The sequence below is a fragment of the Crocodylus porosus genome, unplaced genomic scaffold (assembly GCF_001723895.1).
Source record: "Crocodylus porosus isolate Cpor-Errol unplaced genomic scaffold, CroPor_comp1, whole genome shotgun sequence".
NCBI classification, from domain to species: domain Eukaryota; kingdom Metazoa; phylum Chordata; order Crocodylia; family Crocodylidae; genus Crocodylus; species Crocodylus porosus.
The window spans coordinates 27,141,505-27,161,869 of record NW_017728886.1 but is presented as its reverse complement, the minus strand read 5'-3'; the positions used below and the strand labels follow the sequence as shown (position 1 = coordinate 27,161,869).

Here is a 20,365-nt window from a genome sequence, read left to right as displayed (position 1 = left end):
TGCAATGGATGACTTGCTCTTTGTCCTAAATGCAGCACTATTTGCTAAGGAGAGGAGAGGGCTGATGCAGGACCTCAGTGTACCAAAACATCCTGTTGTCTGTTCTTTTCACAGCCTTGTTGCTCTGTGAAAATCCTTTTTCTTAATCCTTGGTTTAGGATTGCCTGGGAAAATATTCTAATGAGCACTGTAATGCTGAATGAGAGTCTCCCTTAGGGAGTGGACTGCTACTGCACTAATGTTATGCTCATTATGCCGTGTGCTTCTCACACCCCAGAGTGCTAAATGTCAGGAAACACAAACTGGGCCTAATCCTCATGAGAAGAACTAAACTTTAATCACAAAGTGCTCTTAAACTTTCAGGAAAGTTAATTTATTTATAGTTCCTTTTTTGTTTCATTAGTTCCAGAGAGACTTCAAGTGACTCCCTGCTCTAAACATTACACATTTCCATTTTTGTTCTAGCATCCACATGTCAAAGCCAAAATCAAGCTTTCAAGGGAAATCTAAGAAACAGAAGCAAAAGAGATAAGAAAGCCCTGTGAAGCACTGATGGTGACTTCAGTTCATCTGAGACCTTCCTATTGTGGATTTTTCTCACCTTCACATAAAAGGTACAGTATCTGTTACAACCACATATGTCTGCTCTAAAGATGGATTCCATTGATTGCTTGAACTTTGTGTACCTGATCTTGGTAGTGTTTAGAAGTCCACAGACAGACAAGATGTTCTTACTATTCATGCCTCTCCTACTCAGCTGCTGGATGTTGCAAATGTAACTCAAGCCTCAAAGATTTAGCAATAAAGGCCTGCTCCTACAGGCACCTACTACCAGCTGTAATGCTGACTCCTGTGAGCTGCCCCCAGGGTTTCAGTGGGATTTCTCACTATTACGAAGTTTTTTCTGCTGATTTGGGTCCTATTTGAAAAAAAAATACATTCAGTGGAAGATGAGAGGAGATGCCTTAGATTAGATTACAGGGAATTCTAGAGTTTTATGTGTGTAAATTGGGTTGGGTAGTCGTGATAACTCTTGCTGGATTAAGTTTCCTTCCCTTGTTCGTTCTTCTGTCTCTTAAATTTTTAATGCGCTTACATCACTTATTGCATTGTATTATACTGTATCAATCCTATGCTTCAGGGCTTCTACCAGTCGTCTGCTGGGGCCAGGAAGAATTTCTGTTTTGCCTCTTCCCCTGCACCTTGAATATATTATATTGCTTCCAGTTTATTTTGTCTCCCTCTGAAGGACTAGACACAAACCATTGCTAGAAGTGAGTTTGGCTGTGGTACGCTGGTGGGTCTAACTGAGAAACTCAACTAGTATGGGTCTCCAACAATGGGGACGAAGCTGACGAAGCATCTACAGACGGTGGCAGTGGGAGCAATGCTGGCAAGCGCCTGCAGGCTCTGTCGGCAGTCTTGGTGATGGGCTGCAGATGTTGCTGGTGGTGTTGACCCTGTTCGGGGGGGAACATGCCTCCTACCCCCATGCCCCGCATACAAGTTGCTTGTGAACTCAGGGGTGATCATGTCATAGCCCATGGACCAGATCTATCCCCTAGCACCATGTTATCTGGCCTGTGAGGCTCCCAAGAAATCTGTGGGGAGCCCCATGAGCCATGGCCCTGCATGCTAGATGAGGTACAGAGGGCAATGCGAGGCCTAATCATAGCATGTTGTGGCTGGGCAGGGGTTGTGCAGGGCCCCTGGAGACTGATGTTGGCCAGGTGGGGCTGAACAGTGGTGGCCCAGGTCTCAGTCCCAGGACATCAGAGCAGTGTGGGGCCTGATCTAGCTTCTGGGGCCAAAGCAGTGAGCACCACTGGTCTAGCTCACATATTCAGGGGTAAACTGAATGCCAGATTAAGAGTCAGGAAGGATTTTTTTTCAGGTTAGACTGTCTAGGTGGGTACAGGCTTTCCTTTATCCATAGTGTAAGGCAAGGTCCAGTTGCCAGGATCATCTGACCATATTTTACATAGAAATTCCTTGTCATTGCCACTGTATTGATGGTCCCTTTTATCCGCTCTGCTTTCCTCCTGTGACACTAGGTAGGGTTTTTAGTTAGCATGTGCTTTGTAGCTCGTGATGGCTAGAAGGGGTGAAGTGGCCCTTTTTTGGACAAATGTTTGTTAGATGACTATCTGCAACTGCAGGGGACTGGACTTGGTGACCTGGGGAGTTCATTTCCAGTCCTGTGTTCTACAGATACACAATCTACAAGAATAGTGCCAAAGGTGTTAAATATCTACTTGAGACTTTAAAACTTCTTCCAGATTGAATTTTGGGGGATGGTGAAATGGTCAGGCCAGCATGTGCCTATTTTTCTTTTGCAAATTAGGGAGATAGGATAGCTCAGCTATCCCCATCATAATGTTGTGTCCACATACATCCATTTCTGCAGACTGCACATGAATGCCACTGGGTTGCTTTCAGAACATGGGAATATGCTTATAAGGCATGGATGTGACATAATAAGCTGTTGGTCTCAGGAAGGCTGAGAGAGATGCTCCCACTGTTTTATCTGCTTGAGTTTTCCTGAAGCCTGATGTACATAGTAAGGCAAAAAACAAACAACCCGTGCCCCCTCAAAACCCCCCACCCTTATTGAGCTCATTGTCCCCCTGGGCACATGTATTGACATTCCTAACACAGAACCTGGTTTAAGATAAACCTGGATGGATATATTATCAGACTTAACTGATTTTGGTTAAATCAGTTTCTTGGACTTCTGTTCCAGATCCCCTCCAGATTCAAGTTAACTCAGTCCTCCAGTATCTCAGGATGCATTGCACCTCCCTTGCAAACTCCCCCTTGCATGGTGTGTAGACTAGCCTTAGCCTTGGCCCAAGCTGTCTGCTTCAGTTGAGCAGGGAGGTGTGCTCTAGTGCCCCTCAGCTTCTGGCCTGGGCCACTATGGCCATGTGGCTGCATTTCCAGAATCAAAAGTAAATGTCTGTTCACTTGCTTATCAGTTCAATCTATGCAGCTTAGACTAACCTGCAAAGATTGAATCCAGTCAGCCTTAGGCTTTCTAACTGTCTGTACTTAGCCAATGTGAATTTCAGACTATGCAACAAGGCTTTGAGCTCAGTTAGGCACCTGACTACTTGTAGAGTGACTACTTTTATGAGTTTGTGGTACATTTACTCAACTTTAGGAATTATTGCTCTGCCTTTGCTTGATGGGAAATAAATACAGATCCAGTATTTTCCAAAGAAATATGGGGTCTTGATGCAGAATTCAAAACTGTTGTGTTGGAGAATATGTGAGATCATGATAATACAGGTTTCCCTTGCCATCTTTGGGGGTTAGGTTCCTGTGGTTGGCAAAATCACGGTTGGTAAAACTAAAGGCTTATGGGGAAAAGGGGGTTAGGGACTTGAATACTATATAGTATAGAGTATAAAAATTATTTTTACTTATAGCACACTGTGGCATTTCCCCACCCCCACCTGTTTGAATGGCAGGGTGGGAGTGTTTTGTGCCCGTCTCTGGTGGCACACGATTGGCTAGTCAGCAGCCTGCAGATGGGACCCTGGACTAGCCACCAGGCTCAGATTGTCCCACAACACAACCCAGCTGGGACCCCATCTGTGGTGAATGGAGCCCCAAACAGGCCAGGTTGTAGGGCAATCAGAGCCCAGAGACTCGTGCAGTGGTGTGGTGCAAGGGAGACAAGGGAATGGGGACATGCCCACCCTCCTTTGGCTCCCCCACAGTGTGCACAGTGGCAGGAGCTGACTGCCCATGCCTCTGAATGAACCATCGAACTCTGAATGGGTTCCCAGCCAGGCCAGGTCATGGAGGGCAATCAGACCCTGGTGGCTCCTCCAGAGGTAGCGCAGCGCCAGGGAGCCAAGCAGCAACAGCAAGGTGTGGACACAGGGAGCAGAGGCTGAGCCCAGCTGCAGCTGACCCTTGCCCTGTGCAAAGATTAGGAGCCCACTTCCCTCCCCTCCACCTCCCCACTCCCTGGCACCATGCCAGCTCTGGAGGAGCTGCCAATCTGTGCTGGATTCTTCCCGTGGATGACTCAGGGCAGGCATGGGGTGCCTGAGGGCTCTGTCCTCTCTGGCCCAGTGGTGCAGCAGAGGCTGGCCCTAGTTTAGCCCCTGGCTCTGGGCCCCACCAGGCGGTGCGGGGCTGCTGGCCCCAGGCAATGACATCGGGTGCTGGAGAAGGGGCAGGCACAGCAGGCCCCAGTCCCGATCCCAGCACAGCCCAGCAGCTTCTCCAGAGCTGGCATGGTGCTGGGGGCCAGCTCTGCTGTGGAGCAGAGAGCCCTGCCCAGCCCAGAGAGCTTGCTGGTATGCTGGGGGTGTCTGGTTTATCTTCAACCAGCAAGAGGTTGGGGACAGACATTGCATAAACCGGTTTGAGCCAAATCAGTTAAATCTGATATTACATTCAACCAGGTTTATCTCAAACCGGTTTCAGCCATTTTCAAACTGGTTTATGTGCACTGAATGTCTGTTCTGTTACAGGTTTAAACCAGTTTCTGATCACTTAAATTGATGTATGTGTAATGTCTGTCTGTCCATAGCCTAGCGGCATACAAGTTGTTCATTTGTAGATGAAGGGTTGATGATAGTTTGTGCACTTTTCCATGTGGGGCAGGAAACCGGGGAGAAGAAAGGGTTGTTCAGAAGACAGGGACTTGCTCACCGATTTGAAATTCTGGCAAACAGCTCCCTTGTGTTCTAATTGAAAATCAATCTGATGTATAATTAAATTCTAGTCATCACATATGCACCAACTAGTCTCTTTAGCTCTTAGCCAAGGCAGAGAAGGAATGATGCTATTGATCAGCTCAGGACTACTGCACTATCATCAATACTAAATGGCTCATCTAAGGGTCTGCTTAACTGCTCTGATGTACAACTGGCAGGCAGCACTCTGCAACTCTGAGACTGAAGGACAAACAGCTGACTCCAGCTAAGGTGTCCAATATTCCCTAATCATTTAAGTGCATTGCACAGTGAGCCTGTACTAGTCCCACAGTCTCTACCTTGCCATCAGTCTTTCCAATAAATGAGCTTTGAATAGGCTCCAGAGAGAGAGAGAGAGAAAGAAGACTGATCAATTCTTTCCAATATTAGGTTTTCATTTTAGCTTCTATCCCTCTAGTTTGACTCTGGGTATGGTGCTCTGTAATTATTTCCACCAAGGTCAGTCAGCATAAATTGACTGCCCCACGCTAAGGCCACAGGTCCGTTTTCTTTACCAAGTGAAACAGGAGAGAAATAGTATTGATTTAAAAATAAAATGAAAAGATAGTGCATTTTTCAGATTATTTAGCACTTTTAAATGTTTTGACTCTAAGGCCAGGTTGGCCACTCCATGTGTGGGCTTCATTGATCTCTAAATTTCTTGAGGCAGAGTGAAATGATCTTGTCTGCTGCTCAAGATAGCATTTGATATTGGCATTAATAATAACTGACTTGTGTTCCTCTTTGGTGCTACATTATTAATCTGTCTAGATATTTATAATGTCCTTGTCTCCATGATTTTGAGTACCAAGCAAATATATATGAGATACCAGCACAGAAAATGTTGTCAACTCATAGTTAAGGGCGCCTCAGTAAATCTCATCTATACGGAGTATGAACATTAGGATTAAATGGTAAATTAATCCTGTCTCAATAATCTATTAGAATTCTTTGCATCTGCCAATAACACAGTGAATAAAAGAACTGATTGAAACAATGCATTTGAACTTCAAAAGCCTTTGATAAAGTCCCTCACAAGGCTATTAGAGAGACTATGAAGGGAGAGGCCAAATACTGCCGTAGATCAGAAACTATAATATGCGCCTGGAGTTGTAGTTAATGTTTGCAAGACTGGTTTCTGCAATTGTATGCAGAGGTTGCACATTTTTCATGATGGATTTTTTTTTTTTTGCCTCAGACAGATTTTGCTCCTCCCCCCGCTTTTTTTAAAGTACCCAAATGGCTGTTTTTTCTGAGAAACAGATAGAGGAAAATACGTTATTTTTTCATGTCATGTTTAAAAAACCCAAAGAAACCCAAAGTGGTGTTTCGAGAACCTTTAGGACCTGAAGAAGGGAACTGAAATTTGGCCTTTATCTCTGGGCTGCAGAGAGATCCAGAGATCCAGAACTGGAAGTGGAGAAATGCTCTCTCTAGTTCTCATTTTCCCCTTAACCTGCTAGGTGAAGGCAGCCTAGAAATGGAATAAAAAACGTAAAGGGTAGGAGAAAGACCTGAAATAGAAACCAAGAAAGCAAATTGGGACAAAAAGCTATAGGGGGGACAGTGGGACTGAAGGCTGAAGAGAAGGCAGTAGCAGGAGAGGGGAACTAGGAATAAGAGTTTCATTGAGCAAAATTTAAATTATCTGGTTAAGGAGGCTGGGACTCAAAACCCATAGAGCAGGGTTCAGCAATGTTTTTGGGCAGAGTGCCGAAAATACCCACAACTACAACTTGTAAGATGTTGGCATGCCAGGGGTGGATGGCCGGGGAGCTGCAAGGGGCCTGATCCTTGTTTTGGCAATGTAGCTTTGGCCCCTTCCCTGTTGTCTGCCCCAAGGCACTTGAGCCAAGCAAAATGCCTCCAGGTGCCATGCTCTGGCACTCATGCCCTAGAGTGAAGGGTAGGAGAAAGTGTCACAGGACAAGTCACTTGCCTCCCTGATGAGGAGACCAGGGATTAGGTGACAGCTGAGTCTGAACCTCATAAAAGCCAGCCAGTACCTCTGGTGTGCTGAAGAACTGTAGGGGAAAATGAAGGCTTTTATTTTGGTATTTTACTTATGTTTTGTATTGTAACCAATACATTATGAGTCAGAGGTTGAAACTGGACTGTGCTGTGGCATTAATCCTTTAAGATAGGCCTCTGGCTTACAAGAAGACAGATCGAGTGGTGTAGGGAGCTTACTGAAAAACTGGGTCCAGGGGACAGAGTGTGGAGAGGGAGATTGTTAGGGTATGCCAACCGTAATAGATCAGAGTGGGGGTATTCTGCTTAGTCCACCTGTCCTCCAGACGCACTGTTTGCTGTGGCGCTGCACTTCGTAGTTTGTGGTAGGCTGCAGCAGTGCAGGGCTTCCCTTGCCACAGAAAAGACTCCTTTGCTGGGGGTGGAGTGGCAGCGGCGGGGATCCTGACACCCCTTCATAGTCAGCACCCAGAGTGGGTGCACAGCTTGGTCTGCCCTAGTTACACTACTGGACAGATCTGATGAGAAACACATACACATATGTGGTGGAGCAAGAGGCAATTGTTAGGGGGAGGAGGCTGAGATGGGAAGATCATTCCTAGCAAGTACCAAGATATAGTTTGGAATGAGATTTCAGAGGAGTGGAGCAAGGACTGGCTAATTGAAGACACTGGAACTGGAATGGAGAGTCCCAACTAGTGACAGCAAATATTTATGAAATCCTCTGGCACTGTCCCATCCCACAACATATAGAGGATCAATATCATTTACTCCATTAACTCAAATAACAGAGGTCTGTAGGCTCTGAAGTTTTTAATTTTGATCATGACCTGAATGGTTATGCCACATAATGGAATTTGGTTTTCCAGTTCTCTTCAAACAGCCAACCAAACAAACAACACCCCCGACCTCCCCAGCCACTAGAAAATGCACCAGAGTTGCAATGATTTTTTTTTCCTGATGATTTATTTGTTGAAAATGCTGTGATAGGGTACACTTGGAAGGTATTTGCAAATATTTGCTAAATTCAGGGAATAGTTTCAGGTGGAAATAATGGATAAATATGGCATTTTTTAAACTAAGTATTTTTTAAATTTCAGAACAATACATCAATATATCAAGTCTGAATGGCTAGAATTATCGAATGATCTTTTTAAGAAAGGAAAGGGAAGTCCTCATTGTCATACAATACTCCATTTATTCAAAGCACAGCTCCTATTGACTTCAGTTGTAGTTCTGTGTGTTTACAACTTCTGCAATCAGAATCCAGGGTCAAATACACCAATAAAATGATTTTAAGCCTACAAACTGACATCATATTCATCCTGGAATAAACCATTTTATCCCAGCGCAAGGTGCACTAGTTCAGCCATCTAAGACCATTGTCCCTGCGTAAATCCTAAAATGGTTCACAGGGTAAGATGTACTGACAGTTTATTGTGGGACATCATAAAGAACATCTGAATAGTTGTCTTGGGATTTCACAGTTGAATCAATGGCAGAGAAGCAGCAGTTCATTCAACCATTCACTAAACCCTGATTAGAAGGACATGTGTGTACATGCCAGTGCTGGAATATTTCTGTTCTGGGACAAACACAAGCACAACTTGTCCAAGGACAAATACAATGTCTGTTCCTAGCCTTAGTGACATACATTTAATGACTGGCTCCCTCTGAAAATTTGTTTTAGGGCTGGATCAACATGTTGAATGAAGGTGTGAGTATTATAGGCAGACATACCCACACTATCCGTGCCTCGATAACAGAAGTAGTGAAGATACGGTACACTTAGCTTCAGCATGGTATGCACTACTTTGCCAGTGTCTAGGTGACTACATGTGTTGCAAACCTACCCTTAAATCCATGCCATTGTATCCTCACCACAAGTGTTACCAGTGCTAGTTACATTAAAACTAGTCTGCCTCCCTACTCTCCAATCACACCTGCATTTGGCTGCGTAGGAAAATCCCAAGTAACTCGACTACACTTAAACAGACATGCTATGGCAGAAGCAGGAATAGAATGTAAAATCCAGTTGTTCAGGGTGTCACACATGTATTTTGGTTGTGAGATCTTCCTTCCTTTTCCTGAAATCCTCTGTCTCATTTACACGCCTTGGAACTTCAGTAACTAATGAAAAATGGGACCTATGTGCAACAGAGTCCTTCACCATGTGACGGTTCATCCCCACAAAGGTTCCGTTCTGTGCACTGAATGACTTGACTTTGCAGTCTCAGTAACATTATTTTTACTCTGTTTTGGGGCGCATAATCTTGGCTAACAGAGAATCCAGGCTTGCATATTGATGCAAGCTTGGATGAATATGCAGGCTTGCATGAAAAACACTACCTGTTTTCTCCATCTTTTCCCAAAGGAATTCTTGGGTTGAAGAGCAAATCTTGTATTCTGTGACTCAACTTTTCTTGTGTGTGTTCCTTTTCCATCATCTTCGTTAGTCTGAGAGTTCATGAGCAGAATTAGAAACGGGTGACTGTGCTGTTATTCTCTCACTCTCTCTCTCTGGTGAAAAGTGAAAAATAGAGGCTAATGCCAAACACATTTAGCTGCAGTCAGATCCCTCAAGGACAGAATTTAAATTAAAAGGCCATTCTTTTCCCTCTTCCTTCAAGCAATCCACTTGGGTTTGTGTAGGCTGACCAAAAGGAAACATAAAGAGAAAAACTAGAAATAGGAATTTCTATCATGACCCTTCCCAGCTAATCTAAGTCCTCAGGTACAAATTAAAAAGAAGTCCAAAGACTAAGGAAATGCCAAAGAGCAAAGTATTAAATTGTTTGCCTTTTAGTGAGCAGTAGTAAAATTTATATAAACTTCCTTCAACATCCCATAGGGCTCTACTGTATGCTTCCATTAACTGAGGCTTTTCCCCTTACGTGTTTGCAATATTTGGAAAAATTCAGCCTACAGTACTATTTGCATTTCTGTGAACTGTTTTTGACAGGGCCTGGTAGGGCTTGGTGAAAGGTGGCATGGTGCAGCATTGGCTCTGTAGTATAGTTAGACCCCCAAAATATTTCCTCAACTATTTTAGTTAACTAATATGTGGATTATATAAGTGCCTGCAGAGACGATCCCAGCAGGGTGTGGAGCCCTGGGCAAAGCGGCCTGTGTGGGGCCTACCTCCCTCTTCCTATCCCATGGCACTCTTATGCTGGGGGGTGAAAGCCCGGGCACATTGGACACGGTGGGACGGGTGGCGGCTGGAACTCCCAGCCGGAACAGGCAAAGAGCCGTCCAACCTGCCAGGCGGACGGGTGGGATATGCAGCCGCGGCCTCTCCGCCCAGCTCTGCGGGGCCCCCCAGAGCGCGGGGCCTGGGGTGGCTTCCCCGATCCACCCCCCTAGGGACGGCCCTGGGTGCCTGTACCCTTAGATTGTAAGCAGCTCAGAGTAGGGACCATCTTTTTTCCTGTGTTTGCATAGTACTATTACAGTAGGGCCCTGGGCCCTGATTGGGGCTACTATGGCTGTTACTGCCATAATAATAATCTGAACAGACTAGTTGTAGGATTCATAAATGTTATGGGTATAAAAACACCATTTCATTAAATTTTACTGTCATGTTTATGGCCAACTCTTATCCAGAAACCTGGGGTGCCTATACACGTGCAATGAGGCTGCTCCAACACGCTGTAATTACACTGGTAGAAATGGCACCAGGAGATGCGACATTCTCACTCTGTTAGAAAACCTTCCATGGGCAGCCTTCTGTTCTGCACAGGCTTTTATTTCAGGTCTGGCCTACTGAAGAGTAAATGCTCAATTTATTTTTAAATACTTTTAAAATACAGTGGATATTAAGTGTGAAATTCTAGCTCCAGTAGAGTCAATGGCAAAACTCCTGTTGGCTTCAAGGGAACCAGAATTTCGCCCCTCAGATTTAATGCCTTTTGTTAGGTAATATCTGCTAGGGCAGTAGGGGCCAACCTTTTTGGCAGGTATGCCACAGATTAGCCCTACATCTGCCCTGGGTGTCCTGCCCACAGTGCCACTCTGATCCCCTTCCCTCATGTGATCAGATATTCTACTTTCTGCTGTGCTTTCTGCTTCCTGCACCATGCTTCCTGCCCCATCTGCTGCTCTGCTTTCTGTTTCCTGCCCTATCTGCTGCTGTGTGATCTGTTCACCCCTCCCCCAGCCCATCTGCCACAAGTCTTGCACACAACCATGCCACAGGGTGGCTACCCCTGTACTAGTGTGTTCTCTACTAGAACTATAAAGATGTGGCTTCAAACACTACATTGTTACTACCTGACTTATTTAATATATAATTTCACTTTTCTCATGGCTTGGAAAACTGTGGACCTTTTCAAAGAGCTTTTTCTTTCAGGCTAATCTTTTTATTGATATCATTCCCTGTGCTGTTGTGATATGCAAACCAGAAGTTTTGAGACAAATGCAACTGCCTAAAGACCACTTTTACAGTGTAAACTGTAAAAACAGCTGTGTCATCTCAATTGTTACTCAGATTATGAGGTTCATTCTAGCAATGGTAAGGAAAGGACTAAGTATACATGGTTATGGCCTTATGGAGAATTTGTAGGCAGTATGCGAATCACATTGTGATGTCTGATGTTCATCATCTCCTTTAGTTCAATTTTTTAGGCCCAAATCTATTTAAAACAAACTATCATCTTTCCAGCAGTTCAGTGGAGCTGCTGGCCATTGGTTGAAAGGCACATTAGATATATCTACAGGAAGATTGCAGAAGTGGAAGCAAAAAGTAGGGAGGTTGGGAACCCTCCAGAGAATAGATGTGAGACCTTGATTTTCATCCAAAAAGATGCTGAGCATTATTTATAAAAGATCAGAGATGCTCTGATTTCAAGTTAACCATTCAGGAGCTTTACTGTTTTTGTATCAAGCACACATTATAATACAAATCAGATCGTGTTTGAAGGATCATGGAATGAAATAATTGGTTACGAAAGGAACAGGCTCTGTAATGAGATTAGATGGTGAAAATACTCATTGAAACATGAGGCTTTTGTCTTGTATGGTACTTTGGACAGCTACAGACAAACAGACTATAAGGATAGTGAGGAAGAAGATCAAAGTCTCTCTAGCTATTATGATTTAAGGTGGAGAAAGAGCACCCTGTCCCATTCTTGACTAAGTCAGTAGCAGTAGAAAATCAACAAATGGAAACTTATTCTATCATCTTTGAGCTTTCTAGATGTACCCATGGCTGTGGTATCTGAGACACTTGGTAGCTGTAGCGTTGAGATGGGACTAGTTGGATAAAAGAGAGCATGTTTGTTTGGTTTGTTGAAATTTGTGTCCTTTAAGACAATGTAGAGAAGCTATGTTGTTGTCAGCCCTTTGCAATATTGAACCCTCCAGGTCAGTACATGAACGGGCTCGCAGGTTAGACTTTGCATGGTGTAAGCATTTGCAACTGTACATTCCAGTCTCTCACTGAAGGAACCCAGCGTACATACCTACAAGGAAGCAACTGCAACCTGAACCTGTATTACATGATCGTTCAGAACTTCCTGGCTAGGGACAGACATTCAAAAAGCCCACGCCGATATTGATTCAATCTTTTAAGGTTAGTGTAAACCACGTAGATTGAACCAATTAGGAAGTGAATAGACATTCGCTTTTGCTTCTGGAAATGGAGGCATATACTTGCAGTGGATTAGGCCAGAAGCCAGAGGGCACTGGAGTGAGCCCTCCCTTCCCAGCCACAGCGGCTAGAGGAAGCTGAGCTGAGAGAGTGGGCATGGTCAGGCCCTGGCAGGCCTAAATATGATTGTGGTGGGCTTAAACCCCCACCCTGGGCTGCAGGGACCCCAGTCAGGTTGCATCAGGAGGGGGAGGAGGAAGCAGCCTTTGCTAAGCTATTTGGAGCAGGGAGGGAGGGAGTGTAGTCAGCCCCCAGCCCCCCACCTGGCACCAAAGGGTCAAGCAGTGAAAACAGAGGCATGGTCAGACCCCTCTCTTCTTCTGCCCCATGGTGGGGGAGGAAGAGGAAGTGGCTTCCTGATAGCCCAGCTTGGCTTGGGCACAGGGAGCCAGAAACACAGAGTTTTCCCCCCCTGCCCAACAGTGGTCAGTTTTCACCCCTGTGCCCTACAGAGGGCCCAGTGCTGTGCTCCTCCAGATGTAAGCCCTGAGGTAGCGCCACACAGAGCTCCCCACAACCACGTGGCAGGAGAGGAGAAGGAGGGGTAGAGCCCCCCATGACAGCCTGGCCTGACTGGGGCGTGGGGAGCTAGGAGCAATCTGTGTGCACAGCTCCTGTGGCCCCAGCCTGAGCCTCACCTCTGGCAGGGAAGGGCCCTGACCCCATGGCTTGGCCCAGCCTGGCCCAGCCTGGCCATCTGCCTGCTTTGCCTGGGGCTGAGGCTGCAGGGCTCAGCCAGGCTGGCTCATGGGCACTTGGAGGGTGGGTGTGGAGGGGCCAGCCTAGGCTGGGCCACAGGGGCAGGGCCCTTCCCAGCCAGCTGCAGCTTGGGCTGGGCCCATGGGAGCTGTGCGCCTGGATTGCTCCCGGCTCCTGACCCTCAAGGCAGGCCCAACTGCCACAGAGCCACTGAGGCAGCATCACACAGACCACACTCCCCCACCCCACGGTGGGGGAGGAGGAGAAAGGGAAGAGCTCTGGCCACTGCAGTGGCTCCGTGACAGCCTGGGCGCAGGGAGCTGGGAGTATTCCAGGTGCATAGCTCCTGTGGCCCCAGCCTGAGCCACTGCCAGCTGGGAAGAGCCCTGACCCCCTCCATGCCTACCCTCAACAGGGCCCATGGGCCAGCCTGGCTCAGCCCTGCAGCCCTTGCCCCAGGGATACGACTGGATTGGGCCAAGCTGGGCTGCAGGGACAGGGCCCTTCCCAGCTGGATGCAGCTTGGGCTGGGCCCGTGGGAGCTGTATGCCCAGATTAGTCCTGGCTCCTCACACCCAGGCCAGGCCTGGCTGTCATGGAGCCACTGAAGAAGTGCCTCACAGAGCCCCCTGCCACCCTGTGGCATAGGGAGCCGGGAGTGAACTGGGCACACAGCTCCCACAGCCCCAGCCAGTTCCGCAGCCAGCTGAAAAGGGCCCCGTCCCCACAACTTGGCCCCTCCACGCCTGTCCTCGGCAGCACCAGTGGGCCAGCCCGGCTCAGCCCCACAAGTCCAGCCCCAGCTCCAGCCCTGGGCAAGGCGAGTGGATGGCAGGGTCAGGCCAGGCTAGGCCAGGCTGTGGGGGCAGAGTCCTTTCTAGCTGGGCCCAGCCTGGGTGCGAGGAGTTGGAGCAAATTGGGTGCACAGCTCCCACGGCCCCAGCCTGAGCTATAGCCAGATGGGAAGGTCCCTGCCCCCCCAGCCCAGCTTGGCCCCACCATCTGCCCTGCCTAACAGCTGGGGCTATGGGGCTAAGCCAGAGTGAGTGGCAGTGGCAGTGGCAGGGCTGGGAGGGGTGGCTATGGAGGGGCTAAGTGGTGCCAGCGCTAGGGGGGTTTGAGGGGTTATGGCCACCTCAAAATTAGCCTTAGCCCCTGTAGCCAGCCCTGGTGCTGCCATCCACCCTGCACAGGCTATGGCAGCTCTGCCCACCCCAGTCCTGCCTGCAGCACCCCCCACCAGGAAGAGGTTTGTGCTCCCTGGGACACCATTGGGACTGCTGCCCCTGTCAGGATTCCCACTCCCCCCTGCCACTGCAGCAGCAGGGGCAGGCATGTGGCCAGGTGCTGGCCTGTCATGGCCCTCTGAGGCTAAGGGCACAAAGAGGGGGTTTATTCCCCCCTCTCTCCCTGCGGGAGCTCCAGCCGGGGTCTGTGTGACCAGGGCACAGCAGCCCCTGTCAGGGGGTGCTCAGCCTGTGAGCGGGTGAGCAGCAGAGGCTGGCAGACCCTGGCTGTGGTCCCCCACATTCTTCCTCGTGCCTATTACATCCCTTTCTTCCTACTGGCTGATGCAGTGTAGGATCTTCAAGCGATTTGGGTTCAAATAAGGCAGGGTATCCAGTGCATCTGAAACCACGCTCATATTGTTTTAATTAAAAGGTCATCATTTACTTTGTGAAACTTTGTGTGTTTGTTTTTTCTCTCATCCCTCCTCCTTTGAATAGAGTCCTGAAATGCTACTGTATGGTAAGCTACTAGTCAGATGTCATTCTGCAATATTCATTCTGTAACCATCGTGTCACATCATAATACTGGCAAGTCAGTCACATTTGCAGTAATGATTAATCTATGCCCCCTTCCTTCCAATCTTTATAACAAGTGTACCACTTTCGTTGTTGAAATTTTTATCAAGTTTGTAAATAGATTTTTCCTGGCCTTTCTTGATAAGAAAGCAATTTAATCTCCCAAACATGGTGTTGATTATATTGGTTTTGCACAGAGGATCATGGGCTATTAATTTTTCTCTTACAGAAAAGGAATGAATGGAAAAGCATCAAGCAATAACCTAGCTAGTTGTTAATGGCAAACTTTCCCAAACTACTGTCCTGTAGTTTCTCCTCTTGGAACTGGAGACAGGAGGAATCTAAATTAGGGTGCACCAAACATTCTGGGTCAGATTCTCTGGCATGTGGTGCTGGATGTTTTGCAGTGGTCCAGTGACAAAAAACATCTCCAATGTATCTGGCTGCTGTACAACAAAGACTTTACCTCCCATCTGCTCACCTGTGCTGTCATCACAGTTGATGTCATCTAACCCAAACCCACCCGCATCCATCCCTACAACATCAGCAGGATACTCTTCAGTGATGGTCCAAAATGCTTCAAGAACTATGCTAGGGAATATTTTCAGACCTAATGAACTGGTCATCCTCTGTCGATGAGCTTCAGTGAGATTTAAGGGTGCTCCATTTGGATAAAGGCCTCATCCCATTTGTTGTCTAATGAAAATTACCGTAACTGTGGCAGAAGATGCTTGCACAAACATGATGTACAGCATGTTCCCTGTCAGCTGTGTGCAGCGTTTCAATATGTATCTACCTAGGATAGAAATGTTGTGCGTCTCATTAGCACATAGATATATTTCTGTACTTCCTGGAATCTGATATAGCCACTGGGTTGTTACACATTAAAATATATTGATACTGTGCTTTGGTAGACTCAAGTAATTGAGTAAAGCAAGAGGATTTTATTTAAAGCGACTAGAGGGAATTCACCTATGTCTTGTCAGGTTCTCACTTTACCTTACAATATTTCAGTGGCTAATTGATGTTGAGACAATGAGGCAGCTGCTTCCAAAAGAGTCAATTACTTCGTTCAAAATGGATAATAAAAATGTACTGTGGATTGAAATGTAGTTCACTTTGAAAGGAAATCATATCTCCCTGGAGAATGTTAAATGGTTTGGGAAAAATGTATTCCGCTATTCTTTTCTTTGTTGCAAAATATGTGCTGGAAAATATCCTTTATTGTATTGGGTTGACTTTAAAGGCTTACTGAACCAAATCATGGATGGAATAAGTACTAAACTGAGAATGTTATGAATGTTTCTAAATTACCCAGGGTGATCAGTGGGTGCTGGCTCACAGAATGTTGGCTTTAGCATTTTGTTGCCATCTGCAAGTCAGCAGCATTTTACTCTTGCCAGCATGAAGTTTTTGAAATTTTTGCCAATCCTAATATTCTACTGGCATTTATTTTACTCATCTGCCGTATCTAACATGACATCATCCTTAGAAGTACTGTTCTTAAAAGCAGCAGAAGCAGTAATAACACTTGGCACGTCTGTAGATTCTAGCTAGGTATATAGGCTTCATTACAATAGTATCCAAGTACTTTTCATTCATAACATCCAAAGCATTTTGCAAAAGCAGGTAAACAACATTTCTCTCCAGTTTGTAGACAGAATAACTGAAGCATAGAGTAGCTGAGTGATTCTTCAAGGCCACAGAGAGTCAGAGACAGAACTAGTAATACAACAAGATCTCTCAATTCTCAAACTCATGTTTAGCCTGTGGGAACAGAGCTATCTCTGTAAAAGTGAGGTCATAGTGTCATGCCATACTGGTTCGTTGCTTTGCATGTATTTGGTGCCAGAGTTGGGTTGTTTTTTTCCATGAGAAGTTTTGACAAAAATAATAACAAAAAAGACATTCATTAGTATTTCCCAATCCTCCCCCCCAATATTTTTTACAAAAACCCCGTTTAATAATACAAAAAATTGATTCAATGTCTGTCTACCTACAGTCACAGAGTAGATGTAGTGTTAATATAGACATGTCTGAGGTAACTGTAAAATAGCTAGCTGAGGCCCCTGTATCAGCGTAGTGGGAGCAGTATAGAGCACAGCGGGTGCATCTCCATGTGCAATTAAGCTAGACAAGACTTTTTCTGGGTGCAGTGTTTACATGTGTACCTGGGACCACAAAAATTCAAGCCAGGGTGGAGTAGCTGACCTGGGGAATCAGCCCCAGGCTCCGGCTGACAGGATTGGGTGGTAAAGGAGCTGGCTGGGACACAAGGGTGCTAGTATCGGGCTTGCCGGCAGGCAGCCCCTGCACTGTGCCACCGTTGTGTTCCAGCCAGCTCCTGTCACAGCCTACATGTGCACTGCAGCTCATGTAACTACTCCATTATGGCAGAGTTTATTAATTTACTGCACCTTAATACTGGCACACACACAGACTGCGTGGCCGGCCTGTCTTATACTCCAGAACCTGCGGCTGTAGGGGGCCCTGCAGCTAAGGGGCCCCCTGCATGCAGCCGCTTGCCACCCCCCAGCCCCTGCTGCCGCCTTCTTTGGGGCAGGGGCCTCAAACCTATTTCTTGCAGGAGGCCCCAAAAAATTGTAGACTGGCCCTGGCAAACTGTGATGCTATACTGCAGAGCTAATTAGTCAACCCTGCAGAAAACATACGTGTAGACCAGGCTTGTCTAACATACAGCCCGTGGGCCACCATGCGGCTCACCAAGCCATTTTATCTGGCCCAAGGTCCCTTGCTCGGGACAGGCAAGGAGTCCTGGTGCCTGCTCCATGCTCCGCGGTGGTGGTGGGGCAGCAGTGAAGCGAGGCGGGTAGAGCTGGCCCACGGGCCCCAGCTGGCAGCGAGGGGAGGGGAGCTGCTTACCCCCGCGGGGCGAGGCTTATCACATGAGCTGGGTCCCGCCACCACTGCCCTGAGGGCTGCGTGGCACAGGGCTGCCCCAGCCGTGCCTGACTGGATGAGCTAGGGACAGCGTCTGCAGCTTCTCCTCTGGCTCTGCCCCTTGTCCCTGGCATGCAGCCGGGGGAGCTGCAGCATGGCCTGCACCCTGCCTGCATGCATGGTGGACAGAGGCACCGGGTAAGTTCCTGTGTGGAGCTGGGGGTGCCTTGGGGCTGGGCCGGGGCTGTGAGGTGCGTAGTTGCTGGAGCCAGGCTGGGTGGGAGGCAGGAGGAGCCCGGCCCAGAGGCACTCTATGTCCAGCCGCCTCTTTGGCAGTTCAGGTCCTGCTAATGTAGCCTGCGTGGCTGAGGATGGCGGTCTGCATGCTGCTGGAGAAGCCCGTGCAGTGAGGGGGTCCTCACAGCATGCAGCCTGTGCAACACGTGCTGGTGTCATCTGAGGCCCACGGCCTCACCAGATCTGAACAGCCCTGGACTAGCTTATCCTTGAGATCTCTTCCACATCTCTTCAGTATATGCCTATAATTTCTTTTTAATTAACCACAATGACCATGTTACTTCCTGTTACTGGTTAACTGTTTTCTTCTAAAATTAAGACCACAGTAAAGTTAAATACCTGAGTGTAACACCAAGGGATGTCCTTGATTTAGCACAATGTGCTTGTTTTCAAGGATGAATGCAGCTGGAGCCATAAGGGGAAGTTTGTGCTGTCCATTTCTGCCAACATAAAGTGTGTGCAAGTGTCCTTTATGAACTTGATCACGGTCATTGTGGTTAATTAAATAGAAATTGTAGGCATATACTGCAGAGAGGTGGAAGAGATCTCAGGGATAAGCTAGTTCAGGGCTGTTTAGATCTGGTGAGGCTGTGGGCTCCGGATGACACCAGCATGTGTAGCACAGGCTGCACGCTGTGGGGGTGGGCCCCAGGACCCCCTCACTGCACCGGCTGCTCCAGCAGCATGCAGACCCTCATCCTCAGCCATGCAGACACATTAGCAGGACATGGACCACTCCCCCCCGCAGGCCTTTCTGCCTTGCACAGCAGTGGGAGAGGTGGCTGCCCAGGCCCATGCCCTATATATTAACTGCTTACAGACCCCATGTAGACTGTAGGTGACATCCTGGCCCTTTGTGGGCCACATGTGGCCTGCAGGTAGTCAGCTGGGCAGCTCTAATCTAGTCCAACCCCCTGCACAGAAAAATGATGTCCTGTTCCTAAGCCATACCAAGCATACATATTTTCTGAAAACCACAACTTCCCTAGGCACATTTCCAGACCCATTTCATTGTCACTTCCTGCAACTTCATTGGTGTCAAAAGTCATGTGACATCACTTTCTGATGTGATACCACTTCCTACGAGGTCTTTGAATATGGCTCGCCAGCCCACTGGGTGATAAAAAGTTAGTGATCCAACCCCACATTCAAAAAGGTTGGACACCCCTGGTGTAGACACACCCACTGAGTGCATCTACACGTGCAATTAATGTGGCTGAATAAACTCTGGTGCAGTTCTGGCCTGGCTCAATATGCTGCAGAGGGGCTGGCTGGCAGGCAGCCTCCACACTGAGACATCTTCATACCCCAGCCAGCCCCTTCAGCATCTACTCATGCATTGCAGCGGAGTAAATAATGATGCTATAGGATGGTACTTGTGTCTAATAGTACTATTCTATGGCACAGTTAATTAGCGTACTCCACCCTAATAGCACTGCATTTGTTGACAGTGACATTTTACTGCAAAGCTAATTATTCAACTCCACAATAAATGTCTCACGCACATGCACCCAGTGTGAACTAATTTACTCTGCCAAGAAACAGGGTACACGAGCTAGTTGGCTATCTACATCACACTGAGGCCACTGTCCACATATGCCACCCATAGTTTATTATGATCTCATTTGACAAAGTAAGCTGTTGCCTGCAAAAATGTATGCATCTTTGAATTAGTTTGTCTGTAAGGTGCCGCTCTGCCCTAACTTCTCTCTTTTTCCTGCTTAATGTACTGAATCATGGGAGTCCTGCACTGCAGTGCATCCTGAGAAATGTAGTGTTTCTGGGGAACCCTGGATCATGGGGGAGGCACTGGAACTACAACTCCCATGACTCGGCGTGGTAGCATTTAATTTTAGGCTAAAAAAGGAAAACTCAGTTTGGGGGCCTTTGCTTTTTAAAAGATGCTTTTTTAATAGGAGCAATAAATTCGTTGAAAACACAAATTTGTTAAAAACAGTTCAAACAAATATTTCAGATGTTTAAAATTATTGTATGTTCCTGAAAAAGGCTGGTACTTTCTACAGTTTGTATGTCTGGAAGTAGTGGAACAACACCGTGGGTGAAAGGTAACCTTAAGAACTGGCAAAGCTGTGCAACTCCACGTTTTACATGTGTGTGTGTTCATGTGTGCATGCGCTATTTCCATAAATCATTCTGCATTTGAGCAGATATTTGAGACTTGAATAAACAATATTAATTATGAGGGTACCTGAAAAATCTGTGATATTTATATTGCTAATACAGGTCCTTATCTATTTGGATTTAACATTTTCCTGCTTATCTACCTTAAGAAGGAAATAATGAGGTGATGATTTCTCCTTAGTGGA

At 46.9% G+C, this 20,365-nt stretch overlaps 1 long non-coding RNA gene across 1 annotated transcript in view; it reads left to right on the top strand.

Moving 5' to 3' along the window:
• Positions 1–362: 362 nt before the first annotated feature.
• The window catches only part of LOC109307457, a 65,453-nt gene continuing 45,450 nt past the window's right edge, over positions 363–20,365 (top strand). Inside the window, exon 1 of the long non-coding RNA XR_002100270.1 lies at positions 363–614. This is a non-coding gene — a long non-coding RNA (uncharacterized LOC109307457). The remainder of the gene's footprint in view (positions 615–20,365) is intronic.